The sequence below is a fragment of the Myiozetetes cayanensis genome, unplaced genomic scaffold (genome assembly GCF_022539395.1).
Source record: "Myiozetetes cayanensis isolate MyiCay16 unplaced genomic scaffold, myiCay2020 scf5-8, whole genome shotgun sequence".
NCBI classification, from domain to species: domain Eukaryota; kingdom Metazoa; phylum Chordata; class Aves; order Passeriformes; family Tyrannidae; genus Myiozetetes; species Myiozetetes cayanensis.
The window spans coordinates 65,586,470-65,604,698 of NW_026087742.1; positions in this window are offsets into that span (position 1 = coordinate 65,586,470).

Below are 18,229 nucleotides of genomic sequence, written 5' to 3' on the forward strand. Positions count from 1 at the left end.
TCTCAATGCCACACACGTTCTACAATTAAATATTTCAACCCCTTCCTAAACAATACACTTCCATTAAGTAGTAAATAAGCATTGAAAAAAAAAAAAATACTAGCCTAGATTGCTTCCAGAGTATGCATCACAATTTATCAGGTTCAGTCAATTTTTCAAGGAATTTGTATTAATTTCTGGGGGGTTGTATATAGGCACACCAAAACATTCTTGCAGTCATAGAAGATTTTACGTTTTCAATCTTGAGAGGCACTGTAACTGCACGGAGAGCTAGGACAGAGAGCAGCAGCCTGCTGTGCTTTCTCAGGAACCATTGCTTCCTAGAAATATTCCCAGACTCTGGACCTTGGTTCTTCGTGTTGCTAAACTATCAGAGCAGATTTTTCTGTGGTTTTGGCCCAGGCCAAACAACTTTCTTCCAGATATTCCCAGGCATACTTTAGAAGCTAGTAAGCACCAATGACCATAATTAAGTAGTAGCAATTTACATGTGGCTACCCTGGAGGGTAAGGATTTTAACAACATAGATGCCAGCCATTCCTTGCCAATTAGTCTTGGTGCCAGAGAGTAGTCCTAAAAATACTTAAAGTTTACCATTTTAGATCTGGTCTTGCAAAGACATAACACAGACTTTTCTTTTAAGGTTTCTGGAGTATTTAAAAGGCAGCAGAATTAATATGGGACGTTTTTGTTTTCTTTGGAAGAAAACTGAGGACTAAGGATTGTAATTTCACAGGCAAGCTTGATCATCTATAAGGATAAAACTTGAAAATTTGGATTTAAAACTATAAGTGCTCATAGTGCTTCCTTAGGCACCAGAGTTCACTCTGTTAGCAAAAAGCTGTGTAAACACTGCATGCTAAGAAAGCATATTAAATGGTTTATTCCATTTGGTATTAATTGCAGTACAGGAAACAGCATGTGAGTCTGCTATAGTACAAGACACATTCTGTTTATAGATTTAATTCAGTGACATTATCAAACTGTTATTTTTCTTATTTGTCAAACGTGTGAGTGATAGTTACCTAGAAACATATTTAATAATAAAGAATATGGAGGACATGGAATTTGAGTTCAAAAAATCTCTTGACTTGGAGCTCGGTGCAAGTCAACCTTGTGTGCAAGTTAAGGGATGAGAAAGACATTTTCATCCAGAACCAATTATCACAAATGATCCCATAGTCATGGCCAAAATCACATTACTTGCAATAAGTTAAAAATACCTGGCTATTTTTTTAAGTGCCTATAGTTTTAGATTTAGGAAAAAAAAAAAGTGTTCAATACAAGGAAGGAAGACTCCATCTTACTATGGTCTCTGCTGTGCCTTATTTTCTTCTTGTCAGTCGCCTGTGTCCATGTCCCATAGCACCTTCCAATGCCTATTTTGGTGCCTCTGCTCCTTAAATGTTTCTTTCCTTCACTCTTCAGCAGTCCTGTTTCCTCTTGTCATTTCTCTACATGCTCTTTCCTGTCATGCTTCTTTGTACTTAAGTCCACAACTCAATAACAGATCTTCTCCCTCTTCCTCCTTTTACCTTGAAACAAAATGTTAATTTATAGAAGCTAAGAAACTAGGCTCAGAACTTTAAAATTGTTCTTGTAATTTTTTCCTCTGAAATTCTCTTCTGAAATTTTCCTCATGAAACACAATACACAAAATTCCAGGGAGACTAGCCAGTACTGGTCAACATGAGGTGTAGGTAGTGAAATTGGTCTTGGACAGGAGGGTAACTTCTGACATAGTTACTCACAGTGACTGCAGTTTCATAATACATAGCTAGCTCCAGAAGTAAATGTCAGAAAAATAATTCTGTGACTATTTGCAAAGTTACATCCAGCTTTAATTGACTTTGTATAGACACATACTTCTTATATGTTCATGGAAACCAAATATGAGTTAATAAGACTAATGCAGGTTTGCCTGTGTTAATGCTCGAGGAAAAAGAGGTTTAAGCTAATATTAAGAATGTGAACATCTAAAGTATGCAGATTATTCTCTGCAGTTACTGTGTCAGGTGCCATAGACCGGTAAACGCTGAATTAGTAAACTGGCAAATGGAATACATTGATTGCTTTTACATAACAAAATACAACTTAAAACAAATGGTCAGCATCCTCATAAATGTTTGCTAGTGCTTTTCCACAAAGACAATTAAATAATATAACAGCACCCTTCATTGCTACAGGCATGCAGTCACGAGCAACGGCTTTGTTATGAAAGAACATCACATTTTAATTCTTCAGACAGACACTAATTTTTAGTGGTCTACTTTCCTGTAAGAATGACACTTTGAACAAGTTAGTAGCAAGACCAAAAATGGGAAGTTTTCTGAAGTTTTTAGTCTTTTCTATTTGATGACAGATTCAAAATCCTCGTGTTATTTTCAAGCCATCCTTTTTTATCTAGGACACAGCAGCCAAGAGAGGGAAATGTTGCCATGATCAGTCTGTGACATAAAACAGAATTCGATTTTAGTCATGAAATCACCAAAAGCCTTTCCTAGATGATTCAATAAGACCTTTGAAATCACCTAGAGTATTAAGCAAGTTGAAAAATGTATCTTTGAAGAAACTGCAATGCAAACATTCCAAAAGAAAAAAAGTAAGTGATGTCCACAAATAAAACAAGTTGCTGAAAAATCATTTGCTTAATTCTAATTAACACTGTTTTGGTCAGCTCATATACAACTGGGTAGTTAGGGAACTATATTGATGCAGACAGGATTCCTGATTTCACTAAGAAAGTATTCCTGCAACATCAGCTAAAAATAAAAAGAGACATCCCTTTGTTTACTTCTGGTTATTTCTCTATCAGAAGTACACAGAAATAAGGAAAGTTGTTTTTACCATAGCACTGAGGCAGAAAGAACGGGAAAATGCAAGGCAACTGTTCTCTGATCTTCATGTACATCAATTGCATGCAATAAATTCCCTGCTGTTTGAGCACAGACAGAATCTCAAATGCACATATACTTTTGCTATTAGAAAGTATAAACCAAATAGTGATAAACAGTGACTATTTGTTGTTTAGATTTATTTTCTGAGTAATATAACTGTGTGGAAAAAAAATCAACCTAGTATTGAAGGATGTATCATTTTTAATCTCAGTGCTTTGGCTACTGCCAACATCAGATAGAGTGTCACATTGCAATAATTCAAGGATCTCTCTATTAGTTTCTCTAAGCCTTTAAAGTAAATGAAGCTGTTACAATGGGAAATTTTAGGAACAGCCTCTAATTCTCCTCAGGTCTGGGACTTAAATTTATTTTAAGGAGAAATTAAAGATAAGCTGTGTTTAAAGTAAATGCAGTAATCTTTTTTGCCATTGTTGTTTGATACACGGTCCAGTTGTGGGGATTCTTTTTTTCAGTGACTGCAATAAGAATTGCTGTTTCTTCCTTCTGCAGTTCAGATGCATTAGCAGTAGCATATTACGACCACGAGCCACTATCCAACTTTGGGAAGTCATATTCTCCAATTGCTCACATCCAGCACTTACATGTACACGGTACTCAGAAAGGGTTAAGTATCTGAATCCTCCGGAACAGTGTTTCCTAAAGAACAATAGAAAAATCATTAGTGTGTTAACTGAAACAATACCATACTTTTCTCTCTATTGTTTAACCTTTTGTCCACGTTACAAATATCTCAGTGTAGTTCTTATCTTTGACCTTGAGGGACTGTAGCTTTATCAGTGCTTCCGTTTAGATCACAGATGACCTTCAGCTGATATCATTGAGCCCTGACCTGCCTCAGTGATCTGCTCGCACAGAATACATATGCTGAACAGTGCTGGTGTGTGCAGTAGGGGTAAGTGAATTATTTACAAAAATTTGAGTTGACACCTTTTATCAAATGTGGAAAGATGAAGACAAAACAGCTGCTATTGCTGTCGTAAGCAATCTGCTGGTGATTGAATAAAAGTGTCAAGAAAATGGCTGCTTGATGGCCTTTTGTTCTCTCTCATCCAGCTTGATGTTAGTTTGAGCTGTCAGTTAGGAATCACGGCACAGTGATTTATCAATAGGCTGAGTGACCTTCCCGTGCAGCCGGCGCTACCACGGGCAGACAGCACCCTCTGCTGCGGGCGGCGCTCCTGCCGGCCGGCACCGCTTCCCAGCGGGAACGGGAATACGAAATCATAGTCGCCTTCTCTTCTCCTTTCATTGGTTTGGGGTTTTTTTTTTTCCTTCTTAATTTTCTGCTTGTGCTTTGTTTTTATCATGTCTCGAAAGCTTAGCTGTGAACGCTTAAAAAAAAAAAAAAAAACAAAACGGAAGCGCTATAAACTGCATTACGGATTCCCAGGTTTTCTTCAAAAAGGAAAGTACCAAGTGAATCAGTCACTGTTATTCGGGCAAAACAAACTTTCTGCAATTAGACAATGGGACAGGGAAAGGCAGTGGCTCTCAGACAAGGCCACTTTGTGAGGCATAGTTGAAACGTGTTGGTTATCCCGCACCAGATAATTCCGGCGTTACTCGCATTTATTCCGAAGCTCCGAATTTTACATCTGTATTTGCTCGCAGATAATGTCGCGCAGTAAAGTACTGACTCTCGCGAAGCCACGCTTTGTTGAACTTCCGTGACTAAAGAGTCTCTCGGGGTGCTTCACGCAATACACTTCTCTGCAGCAACCCGCTCCCCTTTCCACCCAGCGCGCCAGCTGGGAGCACCTCTCTCCTCTCACCGACCTCCCAGTGGCAGCTGATCCCGGCGGGGGTTTGAACTTTCAGCACATCAGCCTGTGCTGGGTGTCCCCCCGCAGCCGGGGGAGCGGGGGCAGCCCCATCCGCGGTGCGGGTGCGGGGTCCGGCCCCGGGCAGCCTGCGCGCAGCCAGACCTGGCGCCGTCTGCCTGGCGCTGCTGCGGTGGGCTCTGCCGATGCTGCCAGACCCCACGACACCTGCAGCTGGAGGGTGCTTTACACCCGTGATTAATATTACCTAATAATGATTATTAGCAGCTTTCACGGACATTTTCATAACAAATTGCTTTCTGGACCAATTCTCTCTCTTCCAGCTTCTTTTCACATGTTTCTGTTTAAATTTTATTCAGTTTTTCTGTCACAGATTCATAGGTTCACAGAATATTCTGAAGGAACACTAAATATTCTTCCTTTCTCACAGTTTGTGGGACTGATATTCTCGTCCTGCACAGGACAGTTTAAGATCCTTCCTTCGTTTCTGGAGAAGTGATTTTTACTGCAGTTATCAGCTGAAACTGCAATTGTTGATACTCTGAATATAATTTTTGTAAATTATTATTAAGGCTAAAGTAGTGAGTTATATTTTTTCTTGAGGACTCTGCTTTCTCCATGCATGTGCATGCACACACAACACGCAAGTTGCCCTTGTTTTCTTCTAGTAGTGGATTAAAAAGGGAACTAGAGACTCAGAAGGACTAGTGTATATTTTCTCTATACATGTAGGGTTTAAAGGTAATTCTGTGAAAAAAGTTTTCTTTAAAAACTGCTGTGATAAAACAATGATTAAACACCCTAGCATCTGTCACTGCTGAGAAACAAGTTTTTTGATTTTTCTGTCTTTTGTTAGTTTTGCACAGCAGGGTCGTGTTTTGTTTGGGGGGTTTTTTTTTTTTTTAATAAAATAATTTATTTAATTGCTTCCTTTTAGGACCCAGAAGTTAAACCTGCTCACAGATAGGGAGTTTGGTTCATCACTGTAGAGGAAGTTCAGTGAACTTTTGTGAGTTTTGTGCATATTCATCCATGCCAAATGCTGTGGTTAGATCCATGCAGCAAGAAACTTTCACTGACACAAGGACCCAGACTCCGGGAGCAGCACCAAAGAAATTTCATTTGGTCAAAGAGAGAGATCCTCTTCGTAGCAGACAGATGAATGGCTGGATGATGAGAAGAATACAGTTCAAAGGATATCCTCAGAAATCCATTTTGTGTCCTAAATTGATGGGGTGCTAGAAAGACAAGAAATATTTTATTTACAAAAAGACGTGAATTTCTAGGTCTCTGTCTAAGGCAAGTGTAGTCAGTGGCTGAATAAAGGGTTCGCATTCATGTAATTTTTATCAATGTTTTTCTGAAAAAAAAAACCCTTTTTTCCATTTATTTTTTCATAGTTGTTTCACTTATTTTCCCCGCCTTGGTTTCATGGGCTTTGTTTTCTTTCCATTACTACCGAGTTAGAGCCAATGCTCTGAAATAGTACAGTTAGCAACTGCTAATCTGATAGAAAGTGAAATCGGAATAATGGCCAACGTTTTCTAGGGAGACAATGTGTGTTGGTTGAAGCAGTTTTGTGCTCACAACATGGCTACCAGCTCAGTGCTGAGAAACACCTTGCTGGCTTGGATGAAGGTTACCGAACTGCAAGTTGTGCTTAGGTCTTAAAAGCAAAGTTCTTTAGATCATGAGAGCCTGTAATAGGACATAAATGGACATTTCATCTATAAAATGCCTGCTCATACACAGTCCTCACACCATAGCTAATGCATCAAAACCTGAAATGGGTTCTATGTGACAATTTATTTCCCTGGTTACAGAAAATAATGTCTTGTAATATCAGTAGATTTTCTGTAGTACTTATGTGTTCTATTAAGATGTCTTGCCAACCTGTACTGTGAGCTTTATTATCAGTTTATATTATTTCAATAAAAACTGTTATTATGGTTTGTATTTTCTTGTGTTCAAATGTTTATTCATTTAATTTTCTTGTTGCTTATGTGCTCACTTTATTTCTCTCAAACTTAATAGCTGGGAAAAAAATGTGTGTTGAATGCTCTAGTTAGAAAAGTCAGCAAAAGTACAGAGGGCATGCCTTTGGTGTTTGGGATCATTTTCATAGGGATAGTGTTCATATTTCTAATGAAGATATTGGTTATTTGCATAAAACAGACATAATATATTTCATTGAAGGATTTGAAATAATTTTGAAAGCATTCAATGAGCACAGCTTCCTGAGGAGATGAGGACTTTTTAGATGTCACAGTGGTTCCATCTATTAAGAAGGTTACCCAGAACTTCTCCAATCACGACACTGTTTTCCTTGTAAGAGCAAAATGAATTTTTAGGGTGAAAATTTTGGTGCCAAGCATCTTCTTTTCACCCTTGCTGTGCTTTATTCCTCCCCTTTCACGACTCACATCTTCCACAGGCAGAGGTATAGTTCTAGGGCTGTGGGGAAACTCTTCCATTATCTTTGAGTATGACGTAGATGAAGAACATCTGAAATGCATTTCTCCACCAGACCAGGGAACTGCATGAAACTTCCCATTATCTCTTGCAGACTGAGTCTGTTGTTCATGACTATAAGACACAGCCTGCAGGGACATGATACAGCAGATTAGAAGCAGGGTGAAGGGAGGACTGTTTCAAGTACAGTCCCAAGCAGACACTTTTGGGGGTATTTACCGAGCAATCAGAGTCCAATTTACCTTTGCAGTTCTGATTTTCACCCCCAGTAAGCCTACCTCAAACTGGAGTGAATTTCAAATCTCTGAAACCATGTAAAAAATGCTTTTAAGAGACTAAGATTTGTCAGATTAATTCCTGAGAGATTCTATCCATGTCAGACTAGTCCCATCACAGCTGAAAATGGGTTTTCTTGCAACTGGAACTGGAATACAAACTATCTAAATGCAGGTATCTGCACTGCAGCTATCCCTGTGTAAATAAGTCTGTTGGAAGGAAATAAGGAGACATATGGGATAAAGACCATTTGAAAAACTATTTGGAGGGGAAGTGAGTGGGTCTGGACAAAGGATTGCTGGGCAGGCAGCTTGGGAAAAGAGTTGCAACAAGAAGCTGGATGGTGGAAAAATGGGATTCACTCCTCTGTTGTTGAAAATCCTGAGGGAAAGAGACTGAGCATGATTTGTGGAGAAAATGGAGAGCAGGTGTTAAAATACGTGCAAAAGTGCAGCTTTGAAGAAGGGGATAACTGAAGTCCACATTAAGTGTGAAGCCATGCACAGTTTGTGCCCAGAAGTACAGTCCTCCTAGAGAGCGTCAGGAAACCCAGTACTCCCAGGTCTGCTGAGAGCCTGTAAAAACCACCACACTGCCCCCACAAGACATTTGCATTGTGAAACTACCTTTATTTGTATGCCCAACATAACTTACAATATATTCAGTGAAGAGGATGAACCTGCTGAGCTAACAAGACAAACACAGTAATCTAGTATTCCTACCCATTAACTCAAGTGGCTAATGTTTTTGTGATTGATGTCCACCATCCAGAAAGCACTACTGATGGCTGTTTATGTGACATAAAATGACATTTGTGGATGGGATTTTTTTTTTTATCAGTTTATTGTCTTAGAAATAAACCAAAACGTGGTGAAACAACTTTACAAAATTCTGTCACTCAAAAACTGAAACATCAAACATTAAGGTTACCTCTGAGAACTCTAATTTGCCCCTGCATTTTAAGTAGTCTTTAAATGGGAAACATCACAATCTGGGGGTTTTTTCACTTGTTTCATTCAGTTCATGTTAAGGTTAATGCTCAGTCAACAAATAGGTATTCAATATTGTTTCCTCCTCATTGTTCAGCATATGGCCCAAGGTCTTGCTGCACACCATTCAAATCCTACTCTGAACACAGAACTATTTGTTTCCCCAAGGACTTCTTTATAGAACTTTCCTAAATATTTCCTAGACAGTAATGAGTTAACTTTCTTAACACCTCTGGGAGATTCCAGTTTTACAGTTGGGAATTATGGTACAAAGGATGTGGAGCCCAGAGTATTCACTAGTTTGCGATGTTCGGTTTAAGATCAACAGAACCAAGTATTTATGAGCATGTAGCATTCTACAGCAAAATTACAATTTACCTCAATTTCAGTTGTGAGTGCTTATTGCTTCTGTAAACCAGACTCCAGACACCCATAACACAAGAAACACACAATTATTGACCACCTGTTCCGTGACTTGCCAAGCATCCCAAAGGAATTCCCTGACAGATGCACAGATAGGGTAAAATTCCCTATGGTTGCATTCAGCTCCCTTAACCATGACACCTTCTTTCCTTTTTTTGCAATCTCTTATCTTGGCCACTACGCATGGGATTGTTTCATCAAATTTGAACCACCTAAAAGTTGGCCCCAAGCTGGTTGTCACGCCTCTCTGTTGACAACTGGGAGATTGGCTGAATCACTAAACTTCAGTAAGCATAAATGGGATGGGAGAGTAGGTGTCCATCTTTTCCCACTGACTACAGAGAGATTCCAGACTAGCTTAAGAATAAGCACCCTGCATTTACAAGGCTAATTTATGGTAAAATAAATCTTTCACAGTATTAATTTATTTTCTACAAGAAAAAAAATGTACAGCACCATTCTTCACAAAAATATGATAAATACCCAGTGCCCAGGTTCACTCTTTTAACTGAATACAGCAAAAGTTATGAAGATGGAGCATATAAATAAAAATAGTCTCATAATGCATATGTCTAGTGGGGTAAATTAAACCATAATCCCAGCTTCGTATCAGTCTACACAGCTTCCTAAAGTAGTTTAGCCACATTCTTTCAGCATTGGTTTAGCATTGCAAGTAAAACCCTGTTTAACTCAGGCAGTGCATGTCCTTGTCTCAGTCCTCTTTGTTATTTCTTATGCACATTACAGCCTGTATTACCACATTTTGTGATAACATGTTCCGTATCTTAACAGAGGGTGAAATTTTCAATCCGCAGAGAATCAGTTCAAATTCAAAGCCCAGGTCCAATTCTTTGCTAAAGGCTTTGTGATCAGCAACCCTTAGATAAAATAGGATCACTCCGCTTGAATCCAAATTTTGGGGGAGTCTAGCAAATCAATTCTATCATAAGTGACTATGTTCTCTGTCTAACTAATGGAGAGAAAGAGATGGTTCTAAAGACCTCCATAAAGTAACTCTACCTACCTAAATCTAGGCATCTGGATCTTACCCCTGGAGTATGACTCTTAGAATAGCAAAAAGCAAAGCACTTGATCCAGCCTTCTCCAAGTAAAAATCATATTGAGCCTGTGATCTTGACAAAACACCTGAAATGTGTCAATAAATTCTGGTGCTTTGGAAAAGCTGCCTCAAGATGCCATAAAATGCCAGCAAAGTCACAAAAATCAGTAGAGAAGCCAGCACAGCCTTGATAAGAGATTACAGCTGAATATTTGGAATGAAAGAGCTATCCAACTTGAACAAAAGTAAATATGTACTGCTTATTTGTCAGTACCACTCCTCTACGTGGATTTTGCATCTTTGACAATTTACAGTTGCTTGTATCGAATGTCTTACACAGCTTCATGTATTGCCTTTGTAATTTTACTGATATGACATGATAGGGTGCTCTCCAACAGCAAGACCTTAGAGCACTGGAACAGATGTAGCAGAAAAGCAAGCTTAATTCTGCTGGTTTGAACACCTGGTGCATCTCCAGATATCCACAACCAACTGCACAACAACCAGGTGCACAATATCAGCTACGCACCTGAGGTGTATTAGCTGTAGAAAGTGGTAGACTGCAGCTGTTGCTATCTCTCGTGGCAAAGAATGTGTGTTCATATTCCCAAAATAAAAATAATTGAGCAGAGCAAAAAAAGTAGGAATGCTGGTATAGTGTTCAGAGTGGGTTCCAGCTGAGTATGTGCAAACACAATGCACAGAAAAACTCATCAATTTCTCACTGATGAATCCCCCAGGCTGACTCTTCATATATCAGATCTGTGCAAAACTTCATCAAACGCAGGAAGAGAGACAGGTAGGTCTTGTCAGGATTTACAAAAGACACAGGAATACAGCTCATATCCAATACAGCATTGTCTCTGTGTGCTCAATTTATTTTTTCTCAGACATTGTTCAAAAAGGTGCAGCCAGAGTCATCCATTTCATAGGTTAAAAAAGTTAATCTTTTCCTAACTACAGTATTTTGTATTTCACATAGCCTTCAATCTCTGTGTCTTCAGTGTGCAGGGATAGTTGTCTGCCCTAAATCTCATGTACGTATGCATCATGACTTCTTCATAAAAGGAATGTAGAATGTTGAATAATATGTAAATTTTATGTTGTAATGAATTGGGTCCTAAGATCTTTAAAGGTCAGACACCTGATATAATACATCATGTTCTTTAATATCAACTACAAAATAACCGTAATAAATTTTGCCACTACCATATCCTCACACGCTGTTACCCACAAAGAAGCACCAAAGGAAATGTGTCATTTGTCAAAACGTGTAGGGAAGGTGACGTGTGTACAAGTAATTTGAAAAGTATTGCTAAGGTTAGGCATAGTTATACAAGTTACAAGGTTGACTTTTGAGGGAAGTAACACATTGTCAATGAGTCTGTTGCTTAAATTCCCTAAAATATTCATGAAGCCACAAGGCTATTTCTTTTACAGTGAATTCACATCTAATGAAATTCCTGTGAATTAAAACTAGGTAGCAGAATTAGCACATGGCAAATTGAAATTATTGCTGTTGATGTAAAGTTAACAAAACAAGAAGCTGTAATTAGCAAAACCAGTAAGCTGTAACTAGAAAACCAGTTTATTTTGTCACAAATTCAGTAAAACCTGTAAGACCACTCTTTTGACCCAAAAGGTAAACATATTTAAATACCTCATTGATCAGGAAAGTGATCGACACACGTTTCAATTTAAGTACATCCTTAAATGTTTAATATAAGAGGTACTGAGTGGTTAAGCTCAATAGGCATTTCCTTAGCAGACCATATCCTAGCAATAGTAACGCTACCGGCAGGAGAGATGGACAAAAATGTGAAGTATACACCAGAATCTGCATACTGTAATGATGGTACCCAAGACTCCTTGGGCACACCACAGCGTCAAAAAGGATAGGACAACAAGCACAAAAAAAAGTATGTGGCTCTCTGAAAAAGTTTGACAAAAATAGTGTGTGAGATAATTTACTACTTCTTCACAGTCTGCACAGGTAGACAGCAAAGCCAAGGACAAGCAGTACAAATATTCACTGCTTTCCTCTCTCGCCCAATTTGTGCCTACATTCCTGTCTTTGAAATGTGAAGGCAGTGAACCGGTTACAAGCTATGTGAGTGGTGAAATCACCAAACTGTACTTTATAGAAATAATAAAAAATAGGAAGTGTCCCTGACCTTCTCAAAGATAGCAGAAGGAAACTCAGGATCATGTCAGCACAAGAAAAGATGTGTCCAACCATAGGTAATGTCACGGAGAAGGTTTTGACACTTAACTAGAGGGTACTTCTTTCTAAGTCCAAAAATGGTTTGTGCTATACTGCCTTCACCATCCTGCAATTCTAACCATATGGCACTCATTCCTGGTCTTCAGGTATGTTCCTCCTTGTATGGGTGATCTTTCTGCCACTGACACAGGCCAGGACTGAGTAAGATTTTGTGCCACGTTCACTCACTTAGATTTAGCCACATCCAATGTGGTATCTACTTGAGAGCTAGGTGTCCAAGTTCCAGTTCCAGTCAGCAGAAAGATCAAGGGCTTGCTTGATTTGCAAATGTGGCAGCTTCTGCTGCCACCTGAGTCACTCGGAAGCTTCCCAGTGAACCTCATGCTGCTACTTCAGAAGGTCTCACCTCAAACGGAGCTGGGCATGTATGCATGAGGCATGAATGGTGCAACTGACTATACTGTGAGCCTGAACACCTCATGTACAGATGTCTGCAATGTAGACATATACATCTAGAGAACAGAGTCTCGAGGTGACTCCCACATTTGCTATTCCTTTGATAAGACCTAGTTAGCCAAGATCAAACTGTCCATCACTTATACATAATGGCCTCCAAACAGACTGTTTGTTGCTGGGAACACATAGAAGTCCACATTGCAGGCAAGAATGGTGAATGAAGAGGCGTGATGTCAGCCCTAACGAACAATTGCTTTCTCATTAAACAAAAATGATGACAAGCTCTTGAACAGCTAAAGCTAGGAGGAATAAATATGATGCTTAATCTTATGCACGTCTTTGTTGTCACTCATATTGTTATATTTGATATTATTTCTCTGGTTCTATGGACTTATAGTCTTGGTCAATGGCAGAAAGATAGTCCCAGAAGAGAAAGCTCCTCTAAACAGAAAGCATAGAAGGAAGGTTCCCTCAGGCCCTCTTGCAGCAGGAACAGATAGGCTTGAACAGAAACAGCATGAGAAACAGGGAAAAATCAATGAGATTTCACAGTCTGAAATTAGGCAGATTACACTTACGTACCTTGTAAAAGTCTTTGGAAAATTACTGTTCAAGCCTGTGCAGCATTTTACAGGGGATGAAATGTGCAGATTGTTACTTTTATACATATTTCCTAAGATACAGTCTTCCTTTGATACCAGCACATAGCCATCATATATTAAAGAAATAAGAGATTCCCCATTAGTGTAAAACAGATGTATAATACATGGTTAGCACCTGAAGACTATAATTCTAATTTTTCCATTTCATAAAGAAGACTTAATTCATAAATGTTAATGACACTGGGGAGTAACCATCTTTTCCCTGGAGAAAGATTAGACCTTATGTCAGATTGTATACTATTGGACTCAGTTTCAACCCGAGTTTCATTGTCATGTACATTTGATGATTTTTTTAGAGTTGATTATATTCCACTTACGGAAAACATTTTCACTTACTTGAAAATTTTGTATTACAATATACATGATATAAACATAAATTTTTAAACAATAACATTTCTGTTAACGTGTTGCAATTCACTCTCAGAGTGTATGTATACATTTTTTTACTCACTAGTGTTGTTTACCACAATGTGTGATGCACAATCTTCTCAAACTGTTTCCTAGATTTTAAATTAATTCTAATATAGGTTTATCAGTTCCTTGTTATGGTGCAGAACTTATATTAAATTCTGTGATCCATAAAACCTTTTTTTGAATGACACATAGTTTAGTTTTTCATTTAGAGGCTATAAAAGTGTTCACAAAAGTTATGTTGGAAAAAAAATGATTGAAAGTGCTAAAACACTGTACAGAATATAAAATCCTTTCATAGACTTTTTATGACACATGAAACATGAGTCTTAAAGGTTTAATGTTACTGACTTTTATACAAGGCTTTTTAATTCTTGATTCCAGTTATGGTTCTGCAAATGAACTGTGACATTAAAAAGAATCAGGCTGGAACTGCCTTAGCTCTCTCTCTAGATGAGTTTCTCCTGGCCATGAAGGGTTCACATAATCTGCCCCACCCTGCCCACATCTGGTTAGCACTAACTCGCTACAGCAGCAGCCAAGTGTAAATCCTGCACTGCATTAAATCTGCCTGACACAACGCATCCTACTCAAATTTGTCATTTAACTTAGGTGGGCTTATAAATTGTTAAGAAGGGTGAAGTGTTACTTAATTTCCCTTTCTCTTAATATTTAATAGTGTGCTACAACAATTGTACACGTGATTTAATTGACTGAATAGAGAACCAGCACTGACACGTACTCCAAATCAAGAGACAAAACCAGTTATTCCATTATTTGCATAGGAGTGAAGAAGCTCATTCTGTGGGGACCAGTGGACGAACAAGTTCTTACACCTTCTAACAGGTAAAGGAAGCTAAGTATTTGCACAAAGACCACTCTCCCAGCTCAGCAGATTTTTCAGACCCTCCGAAGGAGTATTGTCACACATTTTTCTGAGAACTTCTATGGGTAGGTCTGTCACTAGAAGACAATTATATGTGATATGGTCCCAGCCAAATGTAGGCATGAGCAGGTTGGAGGGGTTCCCCAGCACACCAAGTGACCTGTGTGATACATACATCATATTAGGGACTGCTAATGGGAGAAAAGAAGTGCAGTCTCACTCTCCTTCAACACAGTTCTGCACAGGTACCTTGGAACATCCCTTTTTGCCTGAAAAGAAGATCAGCTCCATTGACCTAAGGATTTAGGGAGGGCTGAGAGTGACTGAACCTGGGTTTTGTTTGACCTGGACATTTGCAGTTGACTGGTTCAACAGGTATATCTGAGCAAGCTTTCTATATAATCAACAGAAAGAAAAGGGTGTGACTAATCCCATCCTGAAAGAAGTATCTTATACCATTAGAATGCTTATTTCTCTCCACTGAGTACAGAAGCAGCCAGGATGACAAGGTCAGGTGTAGACTTCCATATTGGTACATAAAAGGGATCTTGGCCTTTGAGTCACTTCAGCCTGACAGCATCCAGTTGAGAGAACAGTGCAGTAGCAGAATGTGCCCATGCAAGGGTTGAGTCTTACAATTATTCCACATTATTTTCATCTCTACAGCTAAAATCCCTTTGCCTCAAACACAATATCCCTGTCTCTGTTTCTTACTGAGAAGAGCCCTGGGCTCATGCAGAACTCTGCCCAGCTATCGTTACAGATAGAGAGCAGGTTGGCGTGGCTCCTTATTTGCACAAGGGAACAAACTATGCTTAAGCCCAAGCCCCAAACCTCTTTAGTTTACTTGTACAGGTACAGTCCAAAGTTGCAGGTGAGGAGAGATAAGATTATTCTAGGTTCTTCCTTCAATATTGTGAATATGTCTCAGTACAATTACAGACAACACAGAAGATTAAGACTGAGTTTTTAAGGACAGTGCTCTGGTGTACTTTATTAAATAATGCTGCATATCTGGAAAACAGCCCATCACCAAATTGTTATCATTTCTATTACTGCAATACATACAAATGCCGATCACAGCCTAGGTTCATATATGCTATGTACTAGGCTATTTCCAAGAAAGAATAAAGAAGGAAAACTTTGATTCAGATAAAGCATTGCTACACAATAACTTTTCTGAGAGTACATTAAAAATCCTGTTGTTTGGTTGCTAACACTTAGAAAATAAAAAAATAATACCGAAGTTTTTGAGTTTACCTATGTTTGTCAGAGAAGTAAACCTCAACTGCTGTTACTATGTAGTAAACCTGGATTAAAATACAGATACTTCTGGCATTTTCACTTAATACTGCAGCAACCACTTTGTATTGTGTTTCCCATATTTTAGAAACCTAGTCCAAAAGCAAGAGTAGAAAAATGTCACAAATATTTCACTGAAATGTTTCTTTTCCTTTTTGTCCAAGATACTTTTGTGTGTGTGCACGTACTTCTGCTATCCATGATTGTACAGTAAAATATCTGTGCAAGTCTTCTATAAAATCAATTTCCAAGCACATTTTTACAATAACATTATAAGTTTCTATTTAAAAATTATATCTAATATGTTACTTTGTCAGAGTAGAAGAAAATATGTATATATCCAAGTGCAGAAATTACCAACAAACATCCTGATGGTCCTTTGCCCTGCCATGTGCTTCAGCTTGCTAGTTGGTGCAAATGTAATATTATGAGAAGAAGGCACGATTGGCTGGGGCTCAGTACCAATTGGTATCAATTTACTTTGGGCTTCATGGAATAAAAATATTTGCTGTAGATTCTCATGCTTGATGTATACTTCATTACAAAATTATTATAGCTGTAATACGCACACTTAACCAATTTCAGTGTATACCATACTATAAATTAGTGGAAGGGAATCTCACAGTTCTCTACAAGGTTTGAAAACCTCAATAAAAGTTTGCTAGCTTTTTTTTTTTTTTAAATCCAATTATCAAGTGGCAAAAACACATTTACATCAAAAGTTAATAGTGCATAGTGCATGATTGTGAAGCAGCAATCTAGTTCATGAACACTGTGTCCAGAAAATGCTATGGGCAATGTGATTCAGCTGCTGATGAAGAAAAATCCAATGCTGTTACCACAGTACATTGATCTATTCCGAACTAATTTTGTAATTCCAAGTTTTGCATTAGTTGTTCTTAAAGATTTGACAAGCATATTTAGGGCAGATAGAAAAAAATTTTTACATTGTACATCGACATTAGCAACCAAACTTTATTTTCATTTTGATTTTTTAAGTTTTTTTTTTAGATTTTTGTCTAGAGAACATGCTTGAGTTGTGCTTGTAGGAAGAAATACTATTTTTACAGTGTGAAGGAGAAGAAAAGAAAAATAAAGCTGTAAAGTGCCATAAAAAGCTGTCTGCTACAGGAGCAGTATTTCTCTCCTGACAGAAAAGCTCCATGTTCTTTTTCCAAAACCCCTTACTAAACTCAGAAACATTGATCCAGACATTTCTATTGCTTCCTTGCTCCACAGGTTGATTACATACTTCATGAAAACTCAGAACTGTTGTAAATTTTCAAACAAGAGAAATCATAGTGCTTATCCACACTGCAGCAGAATGGCATTTTCACTTTTCTTATACCTTTCCCACCCACCACTTCCATTCAGTCTAAGGACAGATTAAAATACTAAGTAATGTCAAACTGTAATGCAATGTAAATACAAATTAAAAGTAATGGCTTGCTCTCAAATATCTCTAAAAGCAACCTATTATTTTAGTAATTGGAAGAGTCCTTTTTCACAAAGTGTACAAAAAGTGTCAAAATTGTGCTGAAAGAACCAAGGTCAAAACCTGGATTTTGTTGTTGTTGTTGTCAGTGCTTGGATATCAATTCCATTTAAAATACAACAGACAAGGTTTAGTCCCTGGCATAACTTTGCACTTTATCACTTTCAGCTACTCAGCTTGTGCCTCATTTGAAGTACAGGTATACTGGAAAGGGGGGGTGTTTTCTCATAGTAGGTTATCTGACTGTCTCAGGCCTCCTTTTTCTCCTTGCTCTTTCTCCAGGACTTTGCCACTTCAACATAGCCTTTTGGAGTTTCTTTCTATAAGCCATGCATCGAGTCAGAATGAACCCAAAGCTGCATTTTTCTTTTTCCTTTTTTTTTTTCAATGTTGTTTTACTACATGACTGCTGAGGTGAGAAAATTATACTTTCTCAAGTATTTTGATGAAGGGAATATTAGAAATGAAAAGAGTACCTAGGCAGCATCATCTTTTGGGCAAATGTGTTTATGAAAGAGGCAAGGGATTTTTTTAATCCAAAAATCAAAAATACAAGAATCAAAATAATTGTTAAGTACACTAATAACGTTGAAAGCAATTGTAATCAGCAGGACTATATGAGAGTGATAAAAAATAGGAGGAAGAGCGAAAAAGATGCAGAACTACAAGATATCACAGAAATTTCTTTGTATTGAAAGAAGGACGTTAACTCCTCACCAAAGTTCAGTAGAGGTGCCTAACCTGGATCAGTGCTGAAAATAAACAAAACAGGAAGAGGAACAGAGATGTAAAGCAGAGCAAGAGAGAAACAAAGTTACAGAAAAGTAGGACTAACAGCCCTAGTAAGGAAAGCAGAGCTAGAGTTAAGTCCAGC